Below are 15,163 nucleotides of genomic sequence, written 5' to 3'. Positions count from 1 at the left end.
AACTGGAGCGGTTTTCATTCTGCTTCTTTCCCATTTAGCACTGTGCTTTAAAAGTGAGATCACCCATAGAAATTCCCTTTTCCATATGATGCTAGTCTGTTTCAGAAAATAAGTTATTAGTGTACACTGTGAAATCAGTCATAAACCTTATATCTCTATTTACATGTGATGGTACTCTGGGAAAGACCACAAAAAAAGTACTTACTGTATACAGAGGACTTGCTGTAGCCATGTATGCAGGAGTGTATGCCTGTGTGTCCAAGGCACAGAGCACCAGGAGATATGTTCATTAATGTGTTAGATGCATTAGACAGCCTACAGGTTGCCCTGTTTACACCTGCAGGGAATGGGTTATGAAATGCACAGAGGCTACCTTTGATCAGGGTGTACAGATCTCAGGAACTGGAGACTCATATCTAATTTGTACGCAATAGAGCTGACTAAAATCCCTACCTTGGTAATGCTGAGGCAACAAACCTTCAGTGATCTTCAAGTGACAATATACTCCAACCAGCCTGGCTGTTCTCATTTTGTGAAGACCAGTATGAACACACAACCACAACATGTGTTTTGCCCAGGGCACTTTCTTTCAGGCTTCCCTTCGTCCTTGAATGCCCACATGTGAGATGCCAGGTGATGTGACAAGGATAGGCAGAGTGTGGGCATCCCAGATTGCATGTGCTCCTGGACAGGGCAGCACCCCAGGGAAGCACAGGGTCCCACTGAGAAGTACAGCTCATGTCATCCCCTCTCCTGCTCTTTTGCCCTGGCCACATCACTGAGCCCTGGCTGGCCACTGTCTGGATTGATCAGGTCACTGCAGCAGGAGAAGGTGTGTGCTCCTCAAGGGCTTACAAAAGTCATCACAGAGGAGCATGCCAGAACACTTGGACAGGAAAATCTCAAACGTAGCATGCTGAACTTGCAGATTTGTGTCTGTGGCCTGACCATACTGGCACTGAAGCCAACAATAAACTTCCCTCTGCTTCCAGCAAGTGCCACTGGTGCCCACACTGCCCCATACACAGGGCAAAGCCTGTCCTCTGCCAGATGGGTGACATACCGCTAGCAGAGCACAGATGTGAGCTGGTGGAAATAGGGTGCCAAAAGCTGAAGGATAAAGCAGGCCTGGAACTGGTTAGCAATAAAAGGGATATGCTGATGCTTTTTTTCCCTGCAATGTTTGCTATTAGCAACAAAAACAAATATCAATGATAATGAGCAATGACTGGCAATGTCAACAGCAGTCTATACAGGCATCTGAGTATATAAAATAATATGCTCTGGCTACAGTCCCTGACACTTTATCAGACTAATCTACAGCTTTCTAGGAAACTATCTGTGTGTGAAGCCAGGAACCACTTTTGAACCTTGAACAAACAGGGCCGAATACAGTTTTAATCTGTGGTGAAACCTTGGCACCACTCTACTCAAGGGCAAAACTCTGTATTTACCAGGGCCAGTATTTCAATTACTACTTTTACAATTGACCTGAAAAAAGTGCAGCCAAAAAACCAAAGCAAAGGAATAAAGAAGTCACAAGTCCTTATTCCCCCATCTTTCAGTAGGAGCTAGGGGTACTCTGAATTGTAGCATCCTCTCTCTGGTGTGGCATGGATACCTTCCAGCCTTAAAGCAGTACTAGTGCTTCTCCTTACTAACCTACCATCTCACAGTAGCACTGGTTCTAGCAAACAGTGGTCTGAGGGAACAGCCAACATGTGGAATCTCTAACAACCCCAGAAAATGCATGTGTTGTCAAACAGGATTTTGCTGCCAAATTAAAGCTCCCAGAGGCATTGCTTTGATAGTAAAACCAGGAACTTTTAATTTGGTTTTATCACCGCATTAGTAAAAATTTGAGCGATACATCATTATTTGCAGCAGAAATAAATGAGCGTGCCTTCAACGCCTGCCCACGAAAGAAAGACAGACCTCTGCTGAGCATTTTCCAGTATTTCTAGTATTGCTAGGTCTCTTCTCCCAACTAACAAATGACAGGACAAGAGGAAATGACTTCAAGTTGCATCAGAGAAGATTTAGATTGGATGTTAGGAAAAATTTCTTTATGGAAAGGGTTGTCAAGCATTGGAACAGGCTGCCCAGGGAAGTGGTTGAGTCACCATCCCTGGAGGTATTTAAAAGTCGTGTAAATGTGGCACTTGGGGACATGGCTTAGTTGCAGATTTGGCAGTGCTGGGTTAACAGTTGGACTCCCAAATCAAATGAGTCCGTGCTTCTATCTGGTCATATCTGGTTATGACTTTCCTAATCTGCTGCAGTTGTTTGCCAGCCGTTGGGACTATGAATAAACAAGCTCATCAGAAAGGAAATGAGAGTATGAAAATCACAGCATGTCTTACTGCTTGGAAGAGTTTTTTTTCAATTTGAACTTTGTATCTCAGACACTTAGGGAATAGGCTTTTACACAGGACCTGGAAACACAGGCAGAAGTGCTCCTATAATGAATCTTACACCATCTGCTTTCGAAAGACTGCTAGCAGCCTTGGGAACCTCTGTAATAATTTTCTAGTCATAAAACTACACCTTCAGTGGTGAAACAAAAATGTAACAGCAGACATTGGCATCATCTAACCATAAAGATTAATTTATTTCATGGATCAACAAGAAGGACTTTGTTTTATATTACTTCTTATATATATGCTCCACTGACACTGTAAGGTCAGTTGAGGATAGGGGGGTGACAGCGAGAACCCTGTGCACTTTCCAAGGTAAAAAAAAAAGTCATATATCTCATGTGTATTTTAATCAGAAACTAAAATTTTAGGAAAGCAAATGGATAATATTTATTTTACTGCTAATTATTTGAAGATTCTGAAATAGTACAGTAAATAGGTGAAATTGTCTCGAGAGTACAAAGGGCAAATAAAGCCATGCCTGTGTTACTCCTTAACTGGCTTGCAGCAGATAGCATTCCAGCACAGACTGTAACTTACCATGGTTTGGGAATTTACTCAAAGCCTCAGTTTGACCAGATGTGTAAGAAAACCAGGTACCAAGCCAGGTACCATTTAAATTGCAGCCAGATTCCAGAATTGTATAGAATAATTTGTACTAAAGAAGAGCCAGGCAATGTAGGTAGAAAAATATGCACACTTCTGTATTGCATCACCAAACAATTTGAATTTATGGCTGGTAACTCAAAGCAGTGAGGCTATATGCAAATCTCTCACTCCAAACCATCTTGCATCAGTTCAAATTTCCTTTTATAGATGTTTTCTTACTTAATGCAATGAATTGATCAGGAAAGCTTCTGTATGGTAATATATAGAGACTGTGAAGCCAGTTTGTGTGGATTTTCTAATGCTCTTTTTGTTCCCTTTCTGCTTTTCAAACACAGAAAGTCCAGAAAACTCTGCGAATTACGGTCTGTAACAGGAGAAATAAGAAGTCTAATATTTGCTTGATTGCAACTATGATGCATTAAGCTCCAGGCATCAATCTCAGTCTCAGTGCTTTTTCTCCAAATGGGCACTATTTTACAGTTATCGCTCTCTAAACAAAACAAAATTTATTATACACACAATTTGCTAGCTACAGCAGCTAAGACTAGAAGCAAAAAAGTCTTCCTACATGAGGAAGGTAAAAGTAATGTCATACTGACTTCATATGATCAATGGCAGAAGACAATCATCTGTGAAATGATGTTCATATCCTGATGAAATGCAATCATACCATATGCACTTGAATTTGGAAAAAGTGGAAGAAAATTATTCCCATTACTTTACTGGTGTTCTTAATGTGTTCACACAAATCACCTTTGAATAGATGAATTAAAATACTTACAGCAATTCTACCTTTACCCTCTTAATTCCAGGTCATTCTGACAGCTCTCAATACTGCAGAAATAAGTTTTCCTACAACCAGTTTGATGAAATTAATGGATCAAATCTTGAACTACCTCAAAAGTTAAAGGGATATAATTTATTTTTTGAATCATATGTATCCATGCTGTAAACATTTTTGTCTTCATTACCAAAACAGCAAGACATTTGAAGCCTGCTTTATTTTTCAGTATTTATGCTTCTTTGTTTTCCACATTTTTCTCAATAGGAGTGAGATAGCCCATTTAAATTTGGTTTATTGACAGCTTTTCTTCATTTTGGTATCCTGCATGCTAGCACCATGTTGCAGATCTGGATGCAAAGAGCACAAAGAAATCCTTGTAAAATTTCAATTTGTTCAAACTTATACATGCATACATTTATGTGTATACATACATACGTGTGTATATACATAAATATATGTATATATCCATATGTGCATATGTATGCATATTATATAAATAAAACCAGACATATTTACTAACTTGTGTTAGTGGAGCTGGTTTTATTGTGTTTCAGGCTCTGCAATCTGAACAAAATTTAACTGAAAGGAACATCCCTTATGAACTTTGTTTACTTTACACATAGGTGATTCACTTCATTAAAATCATGCACATAATTTCTTCTTGAGAGTCTCTCTACTTTATCTCCTCTATCCTCTGAGACCACTCTGCACAGGAGTTTATTTTGCTGCCACCACTGGAACTATGATTTCGGGTTACTTTTTTTTACTTTAGCCAGGAGCTAAATTAGCAAGAGCACATCCCCCTAAGTATAGGTCCATAATCTCACTGCAAATAACAGTTTAGACACTGCCAGCTGAGACCAGTGCCCTCACTAACCAGGCTTGATGCTTTTAGACAATGGTCAAGCTGACAATTGACACAGTGTCCTCATGCACACATTGCTCAACCCATTTGCCTGGCCTGCTGTTGCTAAGAGGGCTGTTTGTGCAGGCAGCTGGCAGCAAGATGGGAGTACATCTGGGGATTCTCTGAGAGTGGGCAGAGGAAGCGAAAACATGAGATCTCAGCCAAGCCTGAGATAGGATTCTAGGTAAAGCTCATGCTCTATGAGATCCAAACAGACTTCAGCAAAATTGTCATGAGGAACCTCCCACACAGAGTGCCTTGGCTTTCCTTCCCTCTTTGAATGACTACCTTGCTATGACATTCATACACTGGGGAAAACCAGTGCAGCCAGGTGCAGTGAAGAAACTGAGGCAGGGCCACTTGTGGCTGCTAAGCAGGCAGGCTGCAATGTGGCCAGTGTCTCACCAGCCCATGGCAATCAATTGAGCTGTCAAAACTGTCCATCTCCACAGAAAGAGCATCGCAAGTTCAAGCCCATGGCAGAGTGATGGCAATAAGCGCTGGACAATCTCATCAGTAGATGAGATTGACAGTTGAGACTTCAGATGAGACTTCTCAGTTGCCTCTGAGAAGCTGGCAACTAGTCAGCCATGCAGGAGGCAAGTGTGATGCCTGTGAGCAACAGACATTTGTCAGCAGGGAAAATAATCTAAGGACTTGGGGTCTCTTCACAGAATTTTGGTTGTTGTTACCTGCAAAATCAAGGTTCCCTATAAAATAAAACTAAGAGCTCAGCGAGTCTGGTGTTAAGTCAAAGAATAGACTTCACTGAAGGCACTCTGGATTTACACCAAGTAAGTTGAGATCAGCCTCAGACAGTATGCTCCTGGTTGCAAAGACAGCTTGTACAGCACCGGATTACACAACTGTTGTTTCAGGTCGGCAGCCCCAACGAAACCCCATTACTGGCAGCTGATCACTCATCTTGAAAATCTGAATGGGCCACCAGAACACCCCTGAGCACACATTTTTTTAGCACTTCCATTGGATGCCATGTGACTTCTTTACAAGGAGACGAGTGCTGTACCCCACTATCCCTTGTTATTGCCACATCTATAGAGGGATTGTTTAAAGTGTCCTCCCAGTACCTTCACACTGGTCCTGAAGGTCTTAAGACTGACAAAAGAAAGGCAGCACTGGAGTCTTAGGTCCTCCTCAGTGAGGCAAGATCCCTCTACACTGATGTCACTCTGCTCTTGGTGTGTGCTCAGTAAGTAAGTAATTTGTCATGAGCATGGGCCCTATCCATACATGGCAGGCTGGAGGAGGAATGACCTCAAACTCTGCTTCTAATCCAGGGGGCGTTGCTAAAGCACAGTGTTTGAGTTTGATGCATGAAGTGCAGAGATATTTTCAGCTCCTGAATCACACTTTTGGCTCTGCAGCTAACTTGAACTTCTCCTCAGTTTTGTTTGCAATTTTTCACCTTCTGCAATCACCACTGACTCTCAGAAAAATAAAACGAGCTGGTGTGTTAAAGAAAAAACCCCCACATGATCATAAATGTGAAGATTTTTTTTTAAATCTTTACAATTTTATTTTATTTCAATAACTTCTATTTTATTCTCTTGCACACGTGGAGGAGTGGAGTTAAACAAATTACTAGTAGATTATGGTGCATCACCAATGTTTGGTTTCTTTATTTCACGTTCTAAATATATGCTATTAAATGCTGCCAATGAATGTTTTCTAATGATTTTGGTGTCCAACACAAGAATGAAACAGTCTGAAAAATGAGGCAGTGCAACAGCAGTTAGCTTGGACACAGCTACAGGACAGCTGTTAACTATATATTCCTATAGCTGAAGCAAAAATTTTGCTATATTTGCCCCATGAAATCATATTGACTTGACCACAATTCACAATCATAATTTGAAACTGGCAATAATGAAAAAGCAAAACCTCATTTTACAATACAAAGGGTATAAGTCTTCATTATAATTATCCTACCCATTACAATTCTATCACCTCTCTGTCACTACCGCCTGAGCCTACTCTCACTGAATTTGGGGGGAAAGCTCCAGTAACTAAATTATGCAATCTCAGTCACAGCTAAGCAAGTCATTTGAGCATATGCTTAATTCCATTTCTAATTATTACAGTCAATTCAGCAAAGCAAAGCATTTGCTCAAGTCAAAAGTGAATAGGTGGTGTGCATCTTTCTGAATATGGGTTTTTCAGAGACTGAGGATGTTGCACAAAACTTCCTTTGACTTCCTTTTGAGCTCATCAGGCTGGAGGAAGGTAGAATTCATATGTTAGTAATTAAACTGTCACTCACACATGTAAAGTACTAATATTTTTAAAGTACTAATATGGATGAGTACTAACTCATCTACAGATAGGTTAAGTAAAAGCAAATTTTAAGAAAGCCATGGGACATATCCTTGGAGTGGACACAGACAGATATACATACTGCTCATGGATTGCAGGGACCACAGAGGCAGATGGAGATAACACAGAAAAGGTGAGGTAAGAAGCTACCATAGGAAATTCTGTACGTTCAGTATTGCTGATAAGACTTGCTAAGCCTTTTCACAGGAGCTTTTATTATCCACTGGAAGAAGAGTATAAAATAATGGGCATTTCAACTCCTCTGTTTACATTTCCCTCACATGAGAATGAGGAAAGAGTGGGGATAATGAACACACTGCTGTGATAAGGAATGTGGCTCTTCCCTTGATGGACTGAAGTAACTGGGCAGCCTCTAACATCATCTGAAACCTTTTCTTTTTCTTTAAATTTCCTTTAGTCTTAGCAAGCAACATTAATAGAGATGACTGCCAGGCAAGCATGGATTGCCAGGAGCACTCCTTGGCTGCAGACAAGTGGGAAAGGAAAAGCCTGTTGCATAGAGCAGGGCTGCAACCAGTCACAGGAAATTCACGCCCAGCAGCAGGCTGCATGGCTCACTTGCCTCTGCCCTTCTCCCCAGATGAAGGAGCCTTATCTACCTTTACATTTTGTCTCAGAGATCAGGAATCAATTACAAACACCTTGGGGCTGCCCTAAATTATGCTCCGCTGTCCAAGGCTGCTTTCTCCCAAGCAGGTACCTCCGGACAAGGCTGTGGGGAATGTGGGGAAGGGAGTCCTGAAAGCCAGAGTCTACCTGTTCTTCAGCTACTCCAGCTGCTGTCAACCCACTGTTTTGCTCTCTGTTTGAAACCGCAATCTGTCCCTGCCCCAAATGCGCTGCCAGCTGTAGAGTATAAATGTTTGCAGAAATTAAACAACTCCAGCAAAATACACATTATGCAAACATCTCATCTCTTCCCAGATGACACAACATGGGGCACCAAGCACAAACAAAAATGGACCAAACAAAGCGCAGAGGCATTGTGGGAAAAAACTCATTTAGTGAAGAGCTTCTCTGCTCTCCTTACAGCCATTAGGACAGCGATAATGCTGAACTGGCTGGCCAGCCATGAAAATTGGATAAACTGAGACACAGAAGAGACAATTGAAAGCAAGAGGACAGACAGCAAAAATAAGTGAGACAACAGATGGAAAGCAGAAATGCAATGTCTAAACTGCAGCTCTAATGCTGCTGGTAACAGTCACATTCAAGAGTAGTTTGGTTTGCTTTCCAATTTTGGAGAGGACAAGAGTTTTCTTTTTTAAAAAAAACATCTTGTTAGCTGAACTGCTGTGGGTTATACCCAGATAGTTTGTGGGACAGGAAAATTATTTCTCTCCCTACCAGGAGTGCAAAAACACTTCTAAGAAAGGGCAAAATTCTGACACCCTCTGGTGCCCTAGTTGTCCTAGTACTGTTGGAAGGAGAGAGGAGTGTCACATCATTAAAATCTATATCCACAAGTGCAAGAGCTGTGTTTCAGTTGCTGCTGGCCAGGGTCAGTCCCTGGCGTTGTTCAGAGCTCTCCCATGGCAGCACAACTTCCTTAGCCTCTCCCTTACTCGCATGACTGCTACAATTAGGCAGGAAAAGGGTAGTTATTGTTGTAGCAATGTTCTTATAGATTAATTTGGCAGCTTTTCTAACAGAATTTTAGCATAGTTTTGATAACATGCAAGTATGGGAAAGAAGGATTTCCACATTGGTCAAAGAAGCGGTTGTGGCAAGACTACCTATTTTTAACACGGTTTATTCCAAGTACTATTTCAGACACAGTATTTTCTCTCCCATCTGTTGACACAGTTGTTTTGTTTCTCTAAAGACACAGTTGTCTGTCTCTTGGAGAAAAAAAACCAACACCAACACCATGAATAATTGCACAGAAAAACACGAGACCGAAACCCAATCAAACAGTGATCTAGTAAAAAGGTAATGCTGGCAAAGCTTTATGACTGAAGTATAGAGCAATTCTTCAGATGCCTCTTAAAATTTACATCAGGTTTTGCCTTCTCTGATATTTTAATTGTGACTGTGAATTTTTAAAATTCAGATCTGGTATACTCAACAACTAACTGAGATGGTTTATTGATCTAAGGAGTCTGACTGCAAACCTGCCATCAGGGCAATGTACCGCTGTTTGTTTGCGAGGAATGCAGACACCAAGCAAGATGCAAACACTTTCTTTAATAAAGGAAGGAAAATCTAATGAGAGCACCAAGGGGAAAAAAATAAACCCCAAAACCTGATAAAAATTAAACTTGTATAACAGGACAAACATTAAGCAATCCTTCTGATACTCAGGTTGCCAGACTCTTTTCTCTGATTTTTGATGATAATTCTTTTTCCTTGTTGGATGGAGTTCATGGTTATGATCTTGCAGGCAATCTGAAAACCTTATCTCCTCTCAAAGGCATTTCAGGCAGCTTGAGAGTTTGTAGATGGAAGCAAATAAAACTGAAGCATGGCTACGGTAGGACCTCTGCAGATAACAAAAGCAGCTCTGTTCTTGTAGGACAGCCTATTTGCTGCGAAATTTGCAATATGAAAACCTGATATATTAAAGGTCAAGACTCCAATACAGAGCAGACTCATCTGTATTGTGTTTTAATTTCTTTTTATGCCGAGAGGTGCCTAGGGTCCTGCAGAGGTGACAGAAAGATAAATCATGCATGACAAACTGGAACAGAAGACAAGGCTGTATCCAGAATAGGATAGCTCTGCTAGTGCAGCTGTCCTAGCAAACTGTACTGACAGCGTTCCCAGCACAGCCTTCCTTCATACTAGCAAAATCATGTTATTTGCTGGCACAGCTTTTTCCTGAGGTTCCTCTTCCCTCATCCAACAAGCTAGAAGTGTTTCAGTAAAAGTAAAGGTTTGTCCTTTACTTTGTCCACAGTGAGAGTTTTTGTGTGTGTCAGTCAGTGATCAAGTCAAGAATCACGCCTCTTTACACCTGTGGCCAAGACAGTTATGACAGCAAAAATCTGTAAAATAGGCACGTTCTTCCTCCGACTGGACTGAGAAGTCCTTTGTAAAGACTTCAAAACTGGCTGCTGCCCCTGTTGGGAATCCTACCTTCTCATGCACTTTTGGAGAAATGAAGAGATAAAATGTCTCACCACACATGCCCTGATCAGAAAGGTTATGGTATTTCCAAAAGTAAAAGAAGTCTCTAGCACGCCTATGACTGACCCCAGCTCCTGCTCTATCCCTCTTTTGTAGAAGGCTCATTCACCTGGCCCTGCCCGTGTCAGCCAGGCTCAGCCTAGGCTGAGCCCCCTTGCCCAGAGCTGAGGGAAGGAGGAAGCAGAAAGCAGTGGGTGTGGTGCTGCTGCCTGCTGCAGGCACAGCCTTCTCCCAGGATGGAGAAGGACCATGATGTCCAGCAACGTGGGGGAATATTATGCCAAACCAAGTGCCTGGGACTATGTGGGTAGTTTAAGAAAACAACCAAATTCACCAAGATTATGAAAACTACAGCTGATTTAAGATGTATTTTAAAAATAATTTTAAAGCTTTAAAAAGCTTCCAGGAGGTATGTGAAAAGATATTTTCCAGGTGTGCTATAGGGTATTACCTACTGGTCACAATCACCCAAGTGATTTAAGATTTTAAGACTGTTGCCTATGATTTTCCTAAGAGAATGGGCAATGACTTTAACGTGCCCTTGAGGAAATTAAGATCAGCAAAGGATCTGGCAGCATATTCATACGTGGTTTTCAGCCTGTTAAAAGGGCTTACCTGCTTACCTGCTTTTGGTTTGGCAATGTCTACAGCTGTGGTCATTGGTCACCCAGTATTATCTAATTTTTTTACAAGACCTATTTCTGGAAGGCTGGACCTAATCCAGGCTACTATGGTTTCCACAGACAGGAAGCTTGAAGGTTTGGGATTAAAACAGCAGGAGGTTGAGAAGAAAATTGAGGACCTGGAAATAACAACTGATAGTCCTGATGTAATCACCAGTGGGAACACTGCAGCTGTGAAAAATGTATTCAACAGCTTGCAGAATAATCTCAGATAAGGTTTTGGAGGCCAGTGGAAAGCTTCTGCAAGGACAGTTACAAGACAGGTTTTGGTACACTTTTGCATGAGTTTCAACCATTTCTCTTCAACGTCATGCATGGAAATCCACAATACAAAAGCCTGTAGCTACACAAGCTATCCCAGAGTGTCTCATTTAAAGGACAACTGTTGCTGGCTAAGAGCTAGGACAGCTCTTCTTCCTCTAGCTATGGAAGCTGAAGGTGCTTCTGTCCCACTTGCCCCACACTGTCTGAAGGCTCACATTTCCTGCCTCATTCAGTGTGAGCCCTCCACTGACCTTCAACCAAAGCCAACCCAGATGGCTTTGCCTGAACTAAGAAACAGAGCACTTCCACAGCTCTTCGAACAAGTAGTGTGATGGGGCAGTAATTTCCAGCTAGTAAGCAATGACGATCTATGGGCAGAGGGTAATTTTTAACCTTTGCACCCCTTGCAAAGGCAACTCCTGTCCACTATCTGAGATCTGAAGCACAAATAAAGAGTTATAGAAAAGGCAAGATGGAAAGTTTAATCTGCTGTATCAGTACAGTACTAGCTGAAGAAATAAGCTTATCAGCAAAATGCTACTGAACTTTAAAGCCCTAAGTAACAATTATCCATGATGTGGTAGTTGGACAGAAGACTCCTTACTTCAGAACAGACACACAGGTTTTAGCCTGAATTTTCAGAACTCATGAATGTTGTTGTAGACAAAGTACCACCTTGAATATAATTTTTGTGATAGCCAAAACAAGTAAGTCAGTATAAAATAAAGACTCCAAACAGTGTAGTAGATCAGTCCCTCTCTCAACTACCTTTATTTACTATCTCCAGAAAACTCATTAAAAAGCAATATATCTTAAAGAAGAAAATTATTGACCTTTGAAACACAAATGACAATGCAGGTGAACAGAGCGTCCGCTAAATTTGTTGATGCCTATATCCAAAAGCCAGGTGCCAGCTTGGACAGATACCATACCACTAAATGGCAGAAAGAGACTGGCTGACTTAAAGAGACTGGCAGGCATTAGCTAAACCTGGTTTCTAAGGGTGTTTCATAATAACGTAGGGTATCTTCAAGGTTGGTTGCCCCAGGAACCAGACAAACAGAAAAACTGGTTTTTAAGTCGCCTTTGCTTTCTCTGCTGTGTTCAGCCGAGTTTCGGGGCAGCTGTAAGAAAAAGATTAAGGACTACAAGGTGGCAATTTCACTGAGACTTGTCCCCTTAAACCCTCAAGGTTTGATTCTATGATAGGGCTTCTGCTCAAAAATTAATAAAACCAGAAAAAGGCTACACTGACTGTAAAAGCTCCAACCAAGGAAAATCTGCCCTAGGAAAGGAGCCAAGAAAGGTGCATGGGATTTAAAAATGCTTTCAGATAACAGACTCAACACATTAGGCCCCAAAAATGTTTCTACAAGGAAAACATAATGTTGCTACTAAGTTATATAAGAAATCAAGTTAAAGGCTTCTCACGAAGAATAAAAGACATAACAAACCATAGTGGTCGCTCAGGAACTCAGATATAATGAATGATTTAGAAAGGTAATAAGGTAGAAAAAAAGGACAAAACAGATCCCTACTGAATTCTACATCTCTAAAGAGTTATTCAGATTCCCATTTAAGTGTTTCCAGAGATTAATACCACCAATTCTCATTCAGGAAGTTACAACAGATATATTCAAATTCAGTCAATTATATCCCAAACCGGTATCTCATTATTTTAGAACTTTTGTGATCACCAGAAACCACTTACATCATAAAAGAGCAAGCACTCAAAGAAAAGAAGCTATTTTTTTCTGTTAGGACTACTTCATGGGAGACAAGCAGATTTAGGAGACCCCAGGAAGATGCTCCAGGCAGACTCATTATACGTGATCAACCTCACATGCCCCTAGGACAAGTAAAACAATTCTCACTGCTTCTCTAAGGATTGCTTACTAATACACCAATCCTACAGTAGCTGCAAACATGATTTAAAGAGGATAAGTAAATGGAGTCAGAATTAACTTTGTTGGAGCTGCTCCATTTCTTTCATTATGATAAGTCAAAGAAATCCTTAACCTGAACTGCAGATGTAGGTTTTGGCACCTATGTTCCAATGTCTTTCATACTATTTCATTACAACTAGTCCTGGCAATGAGCAATGACATCCCCAGTGGGTTTACAGATCATCACAGAAACGCGATTAGAAAATTTGATCCAAATATCATAAAAGTCAGTGGAACTTGGATTGAGCCCAAAGAGAAATGATTTTCCGTGCTGTGGGTGATTAGCTATACATTTTGTTGCTTCTGTTGATAAAAGTGAATCTTTGCCCATGCACTAATTTCAGTTACTTAACAATACAGCCTACTTTTGAACAAGATAGTGTAATGAAATAAAACATAACCTGGAACAGAGAAAACGTGTCTTCTGTGCCCTGGGATCAAGTAAAAATTCCACTGACTGCAGTCACTATTGAGTAAGACTATCACACTATTACCTAAAGGTATGCACACACATATGTACACACACATGCATCAGCTTACTGATCTGTAGGTCCTCTAAACCCTTCCCTGGGAACCAGCACTGTTACAGACATTTGTAGGAAGAGAGATGTAGTTCATGTGGTCAAGTGGACACAGGTTGTATCTCACCCTTTGTATAATATTATACTCTAAAATTTTATACATTTTCTATCTTTAAAATATGGAGACAATTCTGTGGGGGAAAAAAAAGTTTTATTCTAAGGAAGAAAACAAGATGTTTTAAGAATAGTCTAAGTATTTATAGGATATTATAATTTCAAGAGATTGTCTTTATGAATAAAGACACCATTGAATTTATGTGATAATTACTTGGTTTTTACACCTGCTAGAACATGCAGAGCAATATTGGTTATATTTCTAGCTTACATGCTGTTCTTAGCACAGAGAGCTTTTTTGTCAATATGGCTGTAATAATTCACATACTAACTGGAAAAACAATTCAATCCGACAAGAGCTGTACCTGAAGAGAACAAAAATCACAGAAACACTTGGGTTGGAAGTTACCTCTAAATGGGTCATCCTAGGTCATCCATAATAGTCACTTATCTAGTCTAGCCATGACCGACTCCACACCCTCCCATGGCAGTTTGCTCCACTGACCTAAATGTTGCATAGCAGTAATCCCTTTCCAATATCAAAAGGTCTAGCAAAGTCTTCCCTGCTGCAGCATAACCACAGTATATCCCCCCTTTTCTCTTTAGTAACATATGAAAATACCATGCCCTGTTCATTCCAACTCCTGCGTATATATGTGCACCTAAAGCTCTCACTTAGGCTCTCTCCAGACTCAATGTACCTAGATTTCTTCTCTTAAATACTCTTTCATCTTGAGTTTGGGCTTATCCATCTTCCTGAAGAGTCCTGTGAATTGAGGTTACCTTTTGGCCCTTTGATTTTGTAGGCTGAAGAGGATTTGAAATGTTTGCACCAAGTCTAGTTAGGAATTTAATTTATGAGGCTTGAAACTACAAATATGTCATTGCATGTCTCCCTGCTTTAGAGTGGCATTTGTTCTTTCAAATGTAGTATTGGTCTCCCAAGAAACACCTCAAGAAAATCTCACATAAAAGATCGATATTCACACTAATTACATACCTGGAATTTAATACTATTGTTCTTCAGGATGTGCTCTGCAATTCCAGAGAACTTCCATCCAAACATGAACAAGAAGTGTTACCTCCCTGTATAAATATACTGCACCTCCATTAGGCATTGCTCAGAGTGAAGCCATATCAGCACCAAGATTACTTGAGCATTTACACAGAGCATCTGAAGGCTGTTGAGGCCACTAAGTTTAAGTAGTAGGAACTTAAAAGCTACTTCTGATATGCCTGGTTTGCAATCATGGCCCATATACTTTATACTTTCACCTGATATATGTGACACCCCTGTACTCCCAACACAGAGGACGTCCAGGAGCACAGGAGAAGCCGGTGGCCTCCTTATGCTTACAGGCTGAGATGCCTGGAGTGACACACTGTGTGTGCAAGGCATGTGCCATTAAATGCCCACCTCTCCTAACTCTACCA

The 15,163-nt window shown here is 40.8% G+C and overlaps 1 protein-coding gene across 8 annotated transcripts in view; it reads right to left on the bottom strand.

Annotated features, from left to right (window-relative positions):
- HIVEP2 (HIVEP zinc finger 2) overlaps positions 1–15,163 on the bottom strand; it is a 140,629-nt gene that overhangs the window by 54,120 nt on the left and 71,346 nt on the right. The window lies entirely within an intron of this gene.

Source organism: Pseudopipra pipra, chromosome 3, assembly GCF_036250125.1.
Source record: "Pseudopipra pipra isolate bDixPip1 chromosome 3, bDixPip1.hap1, whole genome shotgun sequence".
In the NCBI taxonomy this organism is placed as follows: domain Eukaryota; kingdom Metazoa; phylum Chordata; class Aves; order Passeriformes; family Pipridae; genus Pseudopipra; species Pseudopipra pipra.
Note: the sequence above shows the minus strand (reverse complement) of the source record. Positions and strands in the feature narration are given on the sequence as shown.